This window comes from Piliocolobus tephrosceles, chromosome 9 (genome assembly GCF_002776525.5).
Source record: "Piliocolobus tephrosceles isolate RC106 chromosome 9, ASM277652v3, whole genome shotgun sequence".
NCBI classification, from domain to species: domain Eukaryota; kingdom Metazoa; phylum Chordata; class Mammalia; order Primates; family Cercopithecidae; genus Piliocolobus; species Piliocolobus tephrosceles.
In genome coordinates, this window is record NC_045442.1 from 14,101,030 (window position 1) to 14,113,472 (window position 12,443).

The following is a 12,443-nucleotide window of genomic DNA, read 5'->3' on the forward strand; positions in this document are numbered from 1 at the left end:
CGGGGTGAAAGAGTATCCTACCACAAAAAAAAAAAAAAAAAAAGAAAAAGAAAGAAAGAAATATACGTGGTGGGTAGGGAGCCATTCCACTGTTAAGCAGGGTGTGACTTTTCTCTCGGATTGTTTTGAAGACCTTCTCTTTGTCTTTGGTGTTCTCCGGCTTTACTATATTGTGTTGGGTGTGGATTTATTTTTATCTATTTCACCTAGTATGTATTGTGATTCCCACTGTTAGGGACTGAATTGAGAATTGTGTTCCCCTCCCACCACCAAATTCACCTATTGAAGTCCTAACCCCCATGGCCCCAGAATGTGGCTGCATTTGGAGACAGGGTCTTTAAAGAGGTAATTAAATTAAATGAGGTCAGTAGGCTGAGTCCTAATCCAACATGACTGGTGTCCTTATAGAAAGAGATTAAGACACAAACCTACACAGAGGGGAGACCACATGAAGACACAGGGAGAAGACGGCCACCTGCAAGCCAAGGAGAGAGATTCAGAAGAAACCAACCCTGCTGACACCCTGACCTGAGACTTCTAGACTCCCAAGTGGTAAGAAAATTAATTTATGTTGTTCAAGCTACCTAGTCTGTGGTGCTTTGTTAGTTCAGCGCTGGCAAATGGATACCCTGATATCTAAGGATGCGTGTCTTTTACATTCTGTAATGTAAGGATGCATCTAAGGATGCGTGTCTTTTACATTCTGGAAAATTCTCAGCTGTATCTCTTTGGCTATATTTCCTCTTCAGCTGTTTGGCTCTTGTTCTTTTTCTCTGCCCTCTCCTAGCCTGCAATCTAACGAATATTAAACTTATTCTGTCCTCCCTGCCCCATGACCTCTTCTGTGTTTCCTACCTCCTTCCTGTCCCCGTTGCAGGCAGGGTGATTTCTTCAGCTCTCTCCTCCAGTTCGCTCATCTTCTCAATATCTGCATCAAATTTGGTGTGTGTTTGTTTGTTTGTTTAAACAATTGTTTTACATTTTTAAAGTTTCATTTCTTTTTCAAATCTTGCCTTTGGCCAAGTGAAATGGCTATGCCTAATTCCAGCACTTTGGGAGGCTGAGGTGGGAGGATTGCTTGAGGCCAGGAATTTGAGACCACCCTGGGCAATATGGTGAAATTCCCCGTAGCTGTAGAAAATTAGCCAGGTGATTGGGTGCGGTGGCTGACACCTGTAATCCCAGCACTTTGAGAGGCTGAGGCAGGCAGATCATCTGAGGTCAGGAGTTAGAGACCAGCCTGACCATGGTGAAACCCCATCTCAACTAAAAATACAAACAAATTAGATGGGTGTGGTAGCGCCTGCCTATAGGCCCAGCTACTTGGGAGACTGAGGCAGAATTACTTGAACCCAGGAAGCAAAGATTGCAGTGAACCAAGATCACACCATTGCACTCCAGCCTGGGCAACAGAACAAGATTCTGGCTCAAAAGAAAAAAAGGTGTTCATGTAATTAAAGAATAAATACAATTGTTTGGGCACAATGGCTCATGCCTGTAATTCCAGCACTTTGGGAAGCCAAGGGCAGAAGGACTGCAGGCAGTTTGAGACCAGCTTGGGTAACATGGCAAGACCTCCATCTCTCAAAAAAAAAAAAAAAAAAAAAAAAAAATTATCTGGGCATTGTGACACGCACCTGTAATCCCAGCTACTGGAGGGCTGAGATGGGAGGATCACCTGAGCCCAGGAGGTGAAGATTGCAGAGAGCCATGATTGTACCACTGTACTCCAGCTTGGGCATCAGAGCGAGACCCTGTCTCAAAATAAATAAATATAATTGCGATAAAGTAGTATTTTAAATAAGAAAATAATAGAAGCACAAACTCAGAACCTCTGGTGGCGAAACAGAAGAGAGAGAAGGAACATATAGATATCAAGTGTGGGTGATACATTCATTCTTAGGTTGGGTGGTGAATTCCTAAGAATTCAATTTATTCTTGACAATGTCATATGTTTTATACGTATATATATATAATATATATTATATATATTTATATAATGAGTAACATATTATATCTTGTTTTGAAATAGCATTTTGTTTAGGGGAATCAGAAAGGCCCATATTCAGTCAGACACAGTGGCTCATGCCTGTAATCCCAGCACTTTGGGAGGCTGAGGTGGGCAGTTCACTTGAGGTCAGAAGTTTGAGACCAGCCTGGCCATCATGGTGAAACCCCGTCTCTACTAAAAATACAAAAATTAGCTGGTTGTGGTGGCTTACACCTGTAGTCCCAGCTACATGGGAGGTGGAGATAGGAGAATCATTTGAACCCAGGAGGCAGAGGTTGCAGTGAGCCAAGATTGTGCCATTGCATTCCAGCCTGGGTGACAACAGTGAAACTCCATCTCAAAAAATAAAAAGAAAGAAAGAGAAAGAAGGAAGGAAAGAAAGAAAGAAAGAAAGAAAGAAAGAAAGAAAGAAAGGAAGGAAGAAAGAAAGAAAGAGAGAGAGAAAGAAAGGGCCATATTCTACCTCTGGCCAATCACATCTACCTAGACCTAGTTCCAAAGCAGGCAATATAAGGTAAATGGAAGGCCAGCCAAGGGATTGCGGAACGTTCCTCCAAACCCCACTAGAGAGAGTGGATAGGCTGGGCTGGACCCACAGCTGCCCTCTGTGCCTGAGTTGATCAAGCTGTGAGGACTGTGTACTGGTTCCAAGGTTGAGGGTTTACTTCCCTGATGCTCAGATTTGAGTCTCAGATGCTGGTCTGTGATATGGGACAAGTCAGTTTTACAGGGATCCGCCATCGTTTGGAAGAATGGATGCAGAGAGCAAGACCAAGAACAACACATGCCCTGGAGCCAGGGCAGAGCTGGTGCAGGTCTTGGGAGGAGAAGGGAGAAGGAGGACGCTCACTCTCCAGCGAGGGTGCCAGCTGCCCTTCAGTGCTCCTGTGAGGTGGCATCAGGGGATCCAGGGAGGAGAGCCACACCCTCATCCGAGGTCCCTCTTACTCAGCAACTGTCAGGTGGCCAGTGTAGCCCACTTCAGAGAAACTCCCCTTAACTTGAAATCAGACATGGGGTGGGAGGAGGACGGGAAGGGGCCCTGTATTCCTGCTCCTGGAGGACAGCCTGCTTCAAACAAGGCAATTCCCGTTTAACATTTTAAAAATCATATTAACACAGTTCCTGGAGCCTATAATACATGTTTCCTTGCTTCCTTTCCATTCCCCTCAAGGAGCCTGCCTTCTCTAGGACAAAGAGCTTACCCAAACTTTTTGATCACGATGGGTGTCCAGGTGCCCTTATTCCCCGCTGGGCCAGCAGGCTGGAGGCTGTCTCCTTAGGGACAGAGCTCCCTCTGCTGGCTCACCAGTCACAGCCTTCAGGATGCAGAACAGAGCCCTTCCCCCGGCAACATCAGCTTCAAATAATTGTCATCATAACCTGTGACTACCTGCTTCTCATAGAGGACAAACGTCTGTTGATATGTAGCTTAATAGTGATAATATGGAGTATGGCAAAGGCTGGAGAGTCAGCCAGGGCCCGGTGCAGCAGTGACCTTTGGCATGCTTCTTAATTTCTTGAGCCTCACTCTTCTTGTCTTTAAAGAGTATATAATGGATCCGTGTATCAATCAGGTTACAGTAAGGGAAACAGAAATTATGGTACAGATGCTCCTCAGCTTATGGGTTTATCGGGATGCTCCACCTCCCAATAAACCCATTGAACATTGAACATATGCTGTATAGGAACTCAACTTTCAATATTTTCGACTGGGTTTATCCCATATAACCCCATTGTAAGCTGAGGCGTGTCCTGAATGCTATTGCTTTTGCACCATCATAAAGTCAAAGAATCATAAGTGGGGCACTGTGTGTAGTTGTTGTTTTTTTTGTTTTGTTTTGTTTGTTTGTTTTTCTGAGACAGAGTCTCGCTCTGTCGCTAGGCTGGAGTACAGTGGTGCAATCTCAGCTCACAGCAACCTCCACCTCCTGGGTTCAAGTGATTCTCGTGCCTCAGCCTCCGGAGTAGCTAGGATTACAGGCATGTGCCACCACACCCAGATAATTTTTGTATTTTTCGTGGAGAAGGGATTTCACCATGTTGGCCCGGATGGTCTCAAATTCCTGACCTCAGGTGATCTGCCTGCCTTGGCCTTCCAAAGTGCTGGGATTACAGGTGTGAGCCACCGCACCAGGCCGTGTAGTTTATATAACAGACAGAATGGGTGGGAAACCGTTGAACATATGTTGGGGGACTGGGGAAACAAATGGGTATTTGGGGGTTACAGAGAACAACTATAGGAAGCCTGGATGACTCAGAGTGCAGTTTATGCCATGGGTGCAGAGGGGAAAGGAAGGAATGAGGTCCCGAGAACAGTTTTTTCCTGTCCCAAAGGAGATAATAGTGACCCCCAATGGGCAGAAAGGAAGGTTCAGAGGGACTTACCTGGATCTGATAGGTTGGGCCTGTGAGGGAGGCCTCACACTCTACCTCTCTCGAGGAGCTATGAGGGTGTGTATACAGATTGCTGTGCTCCTTACACAGTGTGTAAGGAGAGGAGCGACCTTACATTAGTTTGCTCTGACGCTGCTAATAAAGACATACCCAAGACTGGGTAATTTATAAAGGAAAGAGGTTTAATGGACTCACAGTTCCACATGGCTGGAGAGGCCTCACAATCACGGCAGAAAGCGAATGAAGAGCAAAGTCACATCTTACGTGGTGGCAGGCAAGAGAACTTGTGCAGGGGAACTCCCGTTTATAAAACCATCAGATCTCGTGAGACGTATTAACTATCACGAGAAGAGTATGGGGGAAACCGTGATCCACTTATCTCCACCTGGCCCTGCCCTTGACACATGGGGATTATTACAATTCAAGGTTTGGGTGGGGACACAGTCAGACCACAGCAGAGCTACATGTCCATCTCAAAAGCCGGGAAGAGCCTCATCGGTGTCTAGCAGGACACAGCCAGCACACTCAGACTGGGGAACTGAAAAGGATGTAATCAAGGGTCTATTTACCAAAGTGCAGGCAGGCCAGCAACAAGAGAGGGCTGGCCCAGCACTCTGAGATTAGTAAGAGCTGGAGCTGTTAACTACCGCTCTTAGTTCCATCACATATTCCATGGTGTGAACAATACGTAAGACTATTTCTGGTTTTTATGCTATTATGGATCGTGTTGCTGTGAACATTAAATATTTATTTTACTAATCCCTTTCCTGAAAATCTTTTGTTATCACTATTGTCTACAGGATAAAACTCAGTGTGACTTATTTGGCTGCATCCTAGATATTGCTAAATATTATTCCATTGTTTAGATGATGTACCACAGTCACTTTTTGTTTTTGTTTTTGTTTTTCTGAGACAGGGCCTTGTGCTGTCTCCCAGGCTGGAGAGCAGTGGCGTGATATGGTTCACTGCAGTTGCAACCTCCCCAGCTCAAATGATCCTCCCACCTCAGCCTCCTGAGCAACCGGGACCGCAGGCAAGTGCCAATACACCTGGTTGATTTTTTTTCTTTTTCTTTTTCTTTCTTTTTTTTTTTTTGAGATGGAGTCTCACTCTGTCACCCAGGCTGGAGTGCAGTGGCGCAATCTCGGCTCACTGCAAGCTCCACCTCCTGGGTTCCCACCATTCTCCTGCCTCAGCCTCCTGAGTAGCTGGGACTACAGGCGCCTGCCACCACACCCAGCTAATTCTTTTGCAATTTTAGTAGAGACGGGGTTTCACCGTGTTAGCCAGGATGGTCTCGATCTGACCTCGTGATCCGCCCGCCTCGGCCTCCCAAAGTGCTGGGATTACAGGTGCGAGCCACCGCTCCCGGCCTTTTCTTTTTCTATAGAGACAGGGAAGGGAAGGACCTTACTAGAACCTGGTGAGCTGTATAATGACAGCTGCAGGGGTTGTGACATGGGTGCCCTGCCAGCCCACTGTGGCCACCCAGCAGGCAGGAAGCTGGGGGAATAAATACTGTCCTCTCTCTTTTCTCTCCTTCTTGCCCGTACTAGAATAGCCAGGTTACATAGAAAACACTTATGCTAAAAAAAAAAAAAAAAAATGCTTGTTGTTTTTCTGCAATTCAAATTGAACTGGGAGTCCTGTGTCTCTCTGGCAAGCCTAGCCAGTCCTCCTCATTGGCCAGACCCAGACAGAAGCCACAGCATGAGAGAACCTATAGCTGCAGCCAAATAAGTCACATTGAGTTTTATCCTACAGGCAATAGAGATAACCAAAGATTTTCAGGAAAGGGATTAATAAAATAAATACTTTATTATACTTTATGTAATATTCACAGCATCATTATTCATAATAGCATGAAACTAGAAATAATCCGATGTATTTAGAACCACAGCCACATGCAATAACATGAATTTTTTTGTTTTTATTATTTATCAAGAAGGAAGAGACATTTTTTTTTAAAGATGGAATCTTGCTCTGTTGCCCGGTGATATGGGTTGGTTGTGTCCCCACCCAAAATCGCATCTAGAACTGTAATCCCCACAATCCCCACATGTCAAGGGCGGGACCAGGTGGAGGTAACTGGATCATGGGGGCGGTTTCCCCATGCTGTTCTCGTGATAGTGAGTGAGTCTCACAAGATCTGATGGTTTTATAAGCATCTGGCACTTCCCTGCTGCCTCTTATTCTCTCTCCTGCTGTCCTGGGAAGAGATGCCTTCCGCCATGGTTGTAAGGTTCCTGAGGCCTCCCTAGCCATGTGGAACTGTGAGTCAATTAAACTTCTTTTCTTTAAAAATTACTCAGTCTTTCTGGGCATGGTGGCTCACGCCTATAATACCAGAATGTTGGGAGGCCGAGGCAAGTGGGTCACCTGAGGTCAGGAGTTCAAGACCAGCCTGGCCAACATGGCGAAACCCCATCTCTACTAAAAATACAAAAATTAGCTGGGTGTGGTGGCTTACACCTGTAGTCCCAGCTATTCAGAAGGCTGAGGCAGGAGAATGGCGTGAACTCAGGAGGCGGAGGTTGCAGTGAGCCGAGATCGTGCCATTGCACTCCATCCTGGGTGACAGAGTAAGACTCTGTCTCAGGAAAAAACAAACAGAAAAACCACCAGAGTTCCATCCATAAGTTACCCAAACAAATCACCTTTTACCAACAAACTGGATTTGTCTGCCTTGTTCTTTGTATCTCTGCTCCGTCTGTGTTTGGGGGTCACTTTGAACATACAGTCGCCTTCATGGAACAGTTGTTTGTTTTTCATTAAAACACGAATGAAGTTAAAGAAGGGCCACACATGGACTAATGATGACAGTATGTTGCAATCCAAGGATTGTGATAAAACCAATTTTGTGCACCTGCAGTCCTTTTTTTTTTTTTTTTTAAGGGAAAAGGAGAGACAGACTAGTGGCAATATGGATTCTATTTTGGAATGGGAAGAGAATGATGGCATGGCCAAGTGTGGTGGCTCATGCCTGTAATCCCAGCACTTTGGGAGGCGGAGGTAGGAGGAACACTTGAGGTCAGGAGTTCGAGACCAGCCTGGCCAACATAGTGTAACCCCGTCTCTACTAAAAATACAAAAATTAGCTAGGTTTGGTGACACGCACCTGTAGTCCCAGTTACTCGGGAGGCTGAAGCAGGAGAATCACTCAAGCTCAGGAAATGGAGGTTGCAGTGAGCCAAGATCGCGGCACTGCACTCCAGCCTGGGTAACAGAGTGAGATCCCATGTCACAGAAAAAAAAAAAAAAGAATAATGGCGTGAAGAACCAGGAAAGAAAGGCATTCCAATAATCAGTGAAAATGATAGACCAGTAGACCAGGGTAGTAAAAGTAAAGATGGAGAGTGGACAGATTTATATGACAAATGAGAGGGGACATGGGCAGGACTTTGCGATGAAATGAATGTAGGGAAGAAGGCAGATGGTGGAGACGGCTGGTATTTCTAGTTTGTGAGAATGATGTCTCATTCATCAATCTAGGGAATGCCTGGGCAGAATTTTGAGGGGGCTAAACAGCCCAGGGGGACAATTCAAAATTCAAGTATGGAGCTCAAGAAATGGAGAGATAGGCCAGGCGTGGTGGCTTACACCTGTAATCGCAGCACTTTGGGAGGCTGAGGCAGGCAGATCACAAGGTCAGGAGATCGAGACCATCCTGGCTAACACGGTGAAACCCTGTCTCTGCTAAAAATACAAAAAAAAATTAGCTGGGCGTGGTGGTGGGTGCCTGTAGTCCCAGCTACTTGGGAGGCTGAGGCAGGAGAATGGTGTGAAACCGGGAGGTGGAGCTTGTGGTGAGCTGAGATGGTGCCACTGCACTCCAGCCTGGGCGACACAGGGAGACTCTGTCTCAAAATAATAATAATAATAATAATAATAATAATAATAATAATAATAATAAAAGAAATGGAGAGATAAAGACTGGAGAACAATTTGTATGTAATACTGATATCCTTTCTGTCCCTGTACCAGACCCTGGACCAAGCATATCATTCCACTGAATTTTTACAACAATCCTATGATGCCATTATATATGTGACAGAGGAGGAGACTGACTGACTAAGGAAACACTGAACAGTATTTCTTAAGCTGAAGGGTCCAAGTGAGATCAGAAACTCTTAGGTTTGTAATGGTGCCAGTTGGCAAGGTTACCCAATTTTTCTCTGGCAGTTCTTGACAGCCAGTGCAAAGGAGTAAACAACAACAACAACAACAAGAAACCCTAAAAACTAAGGTTAGGGATTTGTGGTAAAGGATAAGGAGGTGAGAAACCAAGGTAGCCAGTGAGAGGTTTTTTTTTTTTTTTTCTTTTTGAGACAGAGTTTTGCTCTGTCGCCCAGGCTGGAGTGCAGTGGCACGATCTCGGCTCACTGCAACCTCTGCTTCCCAGGTTCAAGTGATTCTCCCCTTCTCAACCTCCCAAGTGGCTCGGATTACATGTGTGCACCACCATGCCCAGTTAATTTTTGTATTTGTAGTAGAGATGGTGTTTCGCCATGTTGGCCAGGCTGGTCCTAAACTCCTGACCTTGGGTGATCCACCCGCCTCAGCCTCTCGAAGTGCTGAGATTATGAAGTGCTGAGATTACAGGCGTGAGCCACTGTGCCAGCCCAGTGAGATTTTTGTTTTTTTTTTGAGACGGAGTCTTGCTCAGTTGCCCAGGCTGGAGTGCAGTGGCCACTCTCGGCTCACTGCAAGCTGAGCCTCCCGGATTCATACCATTCTCCTGCCTCAGCCTCCCAAGTAGCTGGGACTACAGGTGCCTGCTGCCACGCCCGGCTAATTTTTTGCATTTTTAGTAGAGATGGGGGTTCACCATATTAGCCAGGATGGTCTCGATCTCCTGACCTCGTGATCCTCCTGCCTCGGCCTCCCAAAGTGCTGGGATTACAGGCGTGAGCCAACATGCCCGGCCGAGAGTTTTTTGACTGATGATACTGTTAGGTTCCTGGTCTAACAGACTGAAATCAGGGAGCAGTTGAAGGACCATAGGAAGGAGCCCATTAAGACCTTCTAAGGATTTAGCAGATTTCCAGTCCCCAATCATCACAGACCACAGATGTGGGGATTCTGCTTGTCACGTAGATCAGAAACTTGTGATTTTTCTAAACCATTCAAAATGACTTGAATACTACAGCCTCTGACAGCAGAAGCTGAGATTGCTATAGGCTGTGTTTCTGACATATCTGTGACGCTCACTTGTCTTACTTCAAATTTAGACCTGCTTTTCGCCGTTTGTGTTCTAGTTGCATGAGTTTTTGAAAGGGGGGCCAGCATGAAGCACGGTATGACAGGAGGAGTTAGTTTTCCCACCAATGCAGCCATGTTGACACTTCTCCTTTTTTTAGATTACTTTTAATTTTATCAAGTCTATGTACCTAGTTTAAAGAATCAAGTAGATCTATAGGGCTTTGTTAGGTGAACCAGAAATTCTTTTCCTGGAACCTCTTCCATTTCCTGTTTCCTGTTCCCTAGGGTTATCTACTCTCAACTATTTTTCTTTTCTTTTTTTCTTTTCTTTTTTTTTTTTGAGACGGGGTTCTAACTATGTTGTACAGGCTGGAGTGCAGTGGCATGATCATGGCTCCCTGCAGCCTCAAACTCTTGGGCTCAAATGATCCTCCCACCTCAACCTCCTGAGTAGCTGGGACTACAGGCACATGCCATTGTGCCCAGCTAATTTTTTTTTTTTCATTATTATCTGTAGAGACCAGGTCTCACTATGTTGCTCAGGCTGGTCTTGAATTCTTGGGCTCAAGTAATACTCCAGCCTTGACCTCCCAAAGTGCTGGGATTATAGGCTTGAGCCATGCTGCCTGGCTACTACTCTCAACTCTTAACTGGATTTTTAGTGTACACCTTCCTATCTTTGAATAATTGCCACAACTTGATTTCTCAACCTTAAGTATTATTGACTTCCCATCATAAAAGATACGAATTTATCTCTCTCTCATTCCTCATCTACCACACGAACTCACACTCCCTGTCCACTCATCCTCCAGTGTGTCCCACATTACAATTTTGATTAGCTCAATAGTCCATGTGTGTTTTTTTTGTTTTTGTTTTTGAGACAGAGTCTCACTCTGCCGCCCAGGATGGAGTGCAGTGGCATGATCTTGGCTCACTTCAACCTCCACCTCTCGAGTTCAAGAGATTCTCGTGCCTCAGTCTCCCGAGTAGCTGGGATTACAGGCGTCCACCACCATGCATGGCTAATTTTAGTATTTTTAGTAGAGACGGGTTTTTTGCCATGTTGGCCAGGCTGGCCTTAAACTCCTGATCTCAAGTGACTGGCCTGCCCTGGCCTCATGTGTATGTTATTATGACCCTGTAAATGCTATCCACAGCTGAGCCAAATAATGCAACATAATTACTTTTCCTTTCCTATATAACTTTCATCTTAAAGAGTTAGTAAATTTCGGCCGGGAGTGGTGGCTCACGCCTGTAATCCCAGCACTTTGGGAGGCCGAGGCCGGCGGATCACAAGGTCAGGAGACCGAGACCATCCTGGTCAACATGGTGAAACCCCCATCTCTACTAAAAAAAAATACAAAAAATTAGCTGGGCGTGGTGGCAGGCGCCTGTAGTCTCAGCCACTCAGGAAGCTGAGGCAGGAGAATGGCGTGAACCTGGGAGGTGGAGCTTGCAGTGAGTGAGATTCCCGCCACTGCACTCTGGCCTGGGCGAGGGAGCGAGACTCCGCCTCAAAAAAAAAAAAAAGTATATTTCTTATTTTCTGTTCACTTGGTTTTCTAGGTACTTATTATTAAGATATCCCCAAATTATCCCTCAGTTGTTTGCTTTCCTTTCAGTAAGATCAAATAAATTAGGTATTCTTTAAATTTAATCTTCTTGAACAAATCTCCATCACAGCCTTTTAAAAAGTAGTGGTGCCGGGCGCGGTGGCTCACGCCTGTAATCCCAGCACTTTGGGAGGCCGAGGCGGGAGGATTACGAGGTCAGGAGATCGAGACCATCCTGGCTAACACAGTGACACCCCCTTTCTACTAAAAATACAGAAAAATTAGCCAGGCATGGTGGCACATGCCTGTAGTCCCAGCTGCTCGGGAGGCTGAGGCAAGAGAATCACTTGAACCCGGGAGGCAGAGGTTGCAGTGAGTTGAGATCCCACTACAGCACTCCAGCCTGGGTGACTCTGTCTCAAAAAAAAAAAAAAAAAAAATTAGTGGTAAAAAACATATAACACAAAATTTACCATTTTACTCCCTTTTAAGCATATAGTTCAGTGGCTTAAGCACATTGGCATTGCTGTGCAACCACAGCATGAAGGCTCCACCCCCATGACTTAATTACCTCCCAAAGTCCCCACCTCTAATACCATCACCTTGGTTTAGGTTTTAACATATGAATTTTGGGATGAACCACCACCACCATCCATCTTCCAAACTCGTTTCATCTTCCTAAACTGAAGTATCATACTCATTAATAACTCCCCAGTCCTCTTTCCTCCAACCCCTGGCAACCACCATTCTACTTTCTGTTACTAGGAACTTGACTAGTCTAGGTACCTCTACGCCTGTAGATTTATTACTCCCAAAGCCAGTCTGAGTGAGCTCCAGACTGCTATATCCATTTATACAATAGACAACTTAAAATACATGTGCCACAAGCAAGTACGAAACCAAATGAACTTTCCCTACAACCTGTTTCTTCTCCCATATTCCCTGACTCAATAAAAGGCCCCAGTCTGGGCCAGGCATGGTGGCTCATGCCTGTAAACCCAGCACTTCGGGAGGCCGAGGTGGGCAGATCCAGAGGTCAGGAGATCGAGACCAGCCTGACCAACATGGTGAAACTAAAAACACAAAAATATTAGCCGGGCATGGTGGCATGCACCTGGAATCCCAGCTACTCAGGAGGCTGAGGCAAGAGAACCACTTGAATCTGGGAGGTGGAGCTTGCAGTGAGCCCAGATGGCGCCACTGCACTCTAGCCTGGGTAACACAGCAAGACACCATCTCAAAAAAAAAAAAGGGTGTTGGCCAGGTGCAGTGGCTCATGC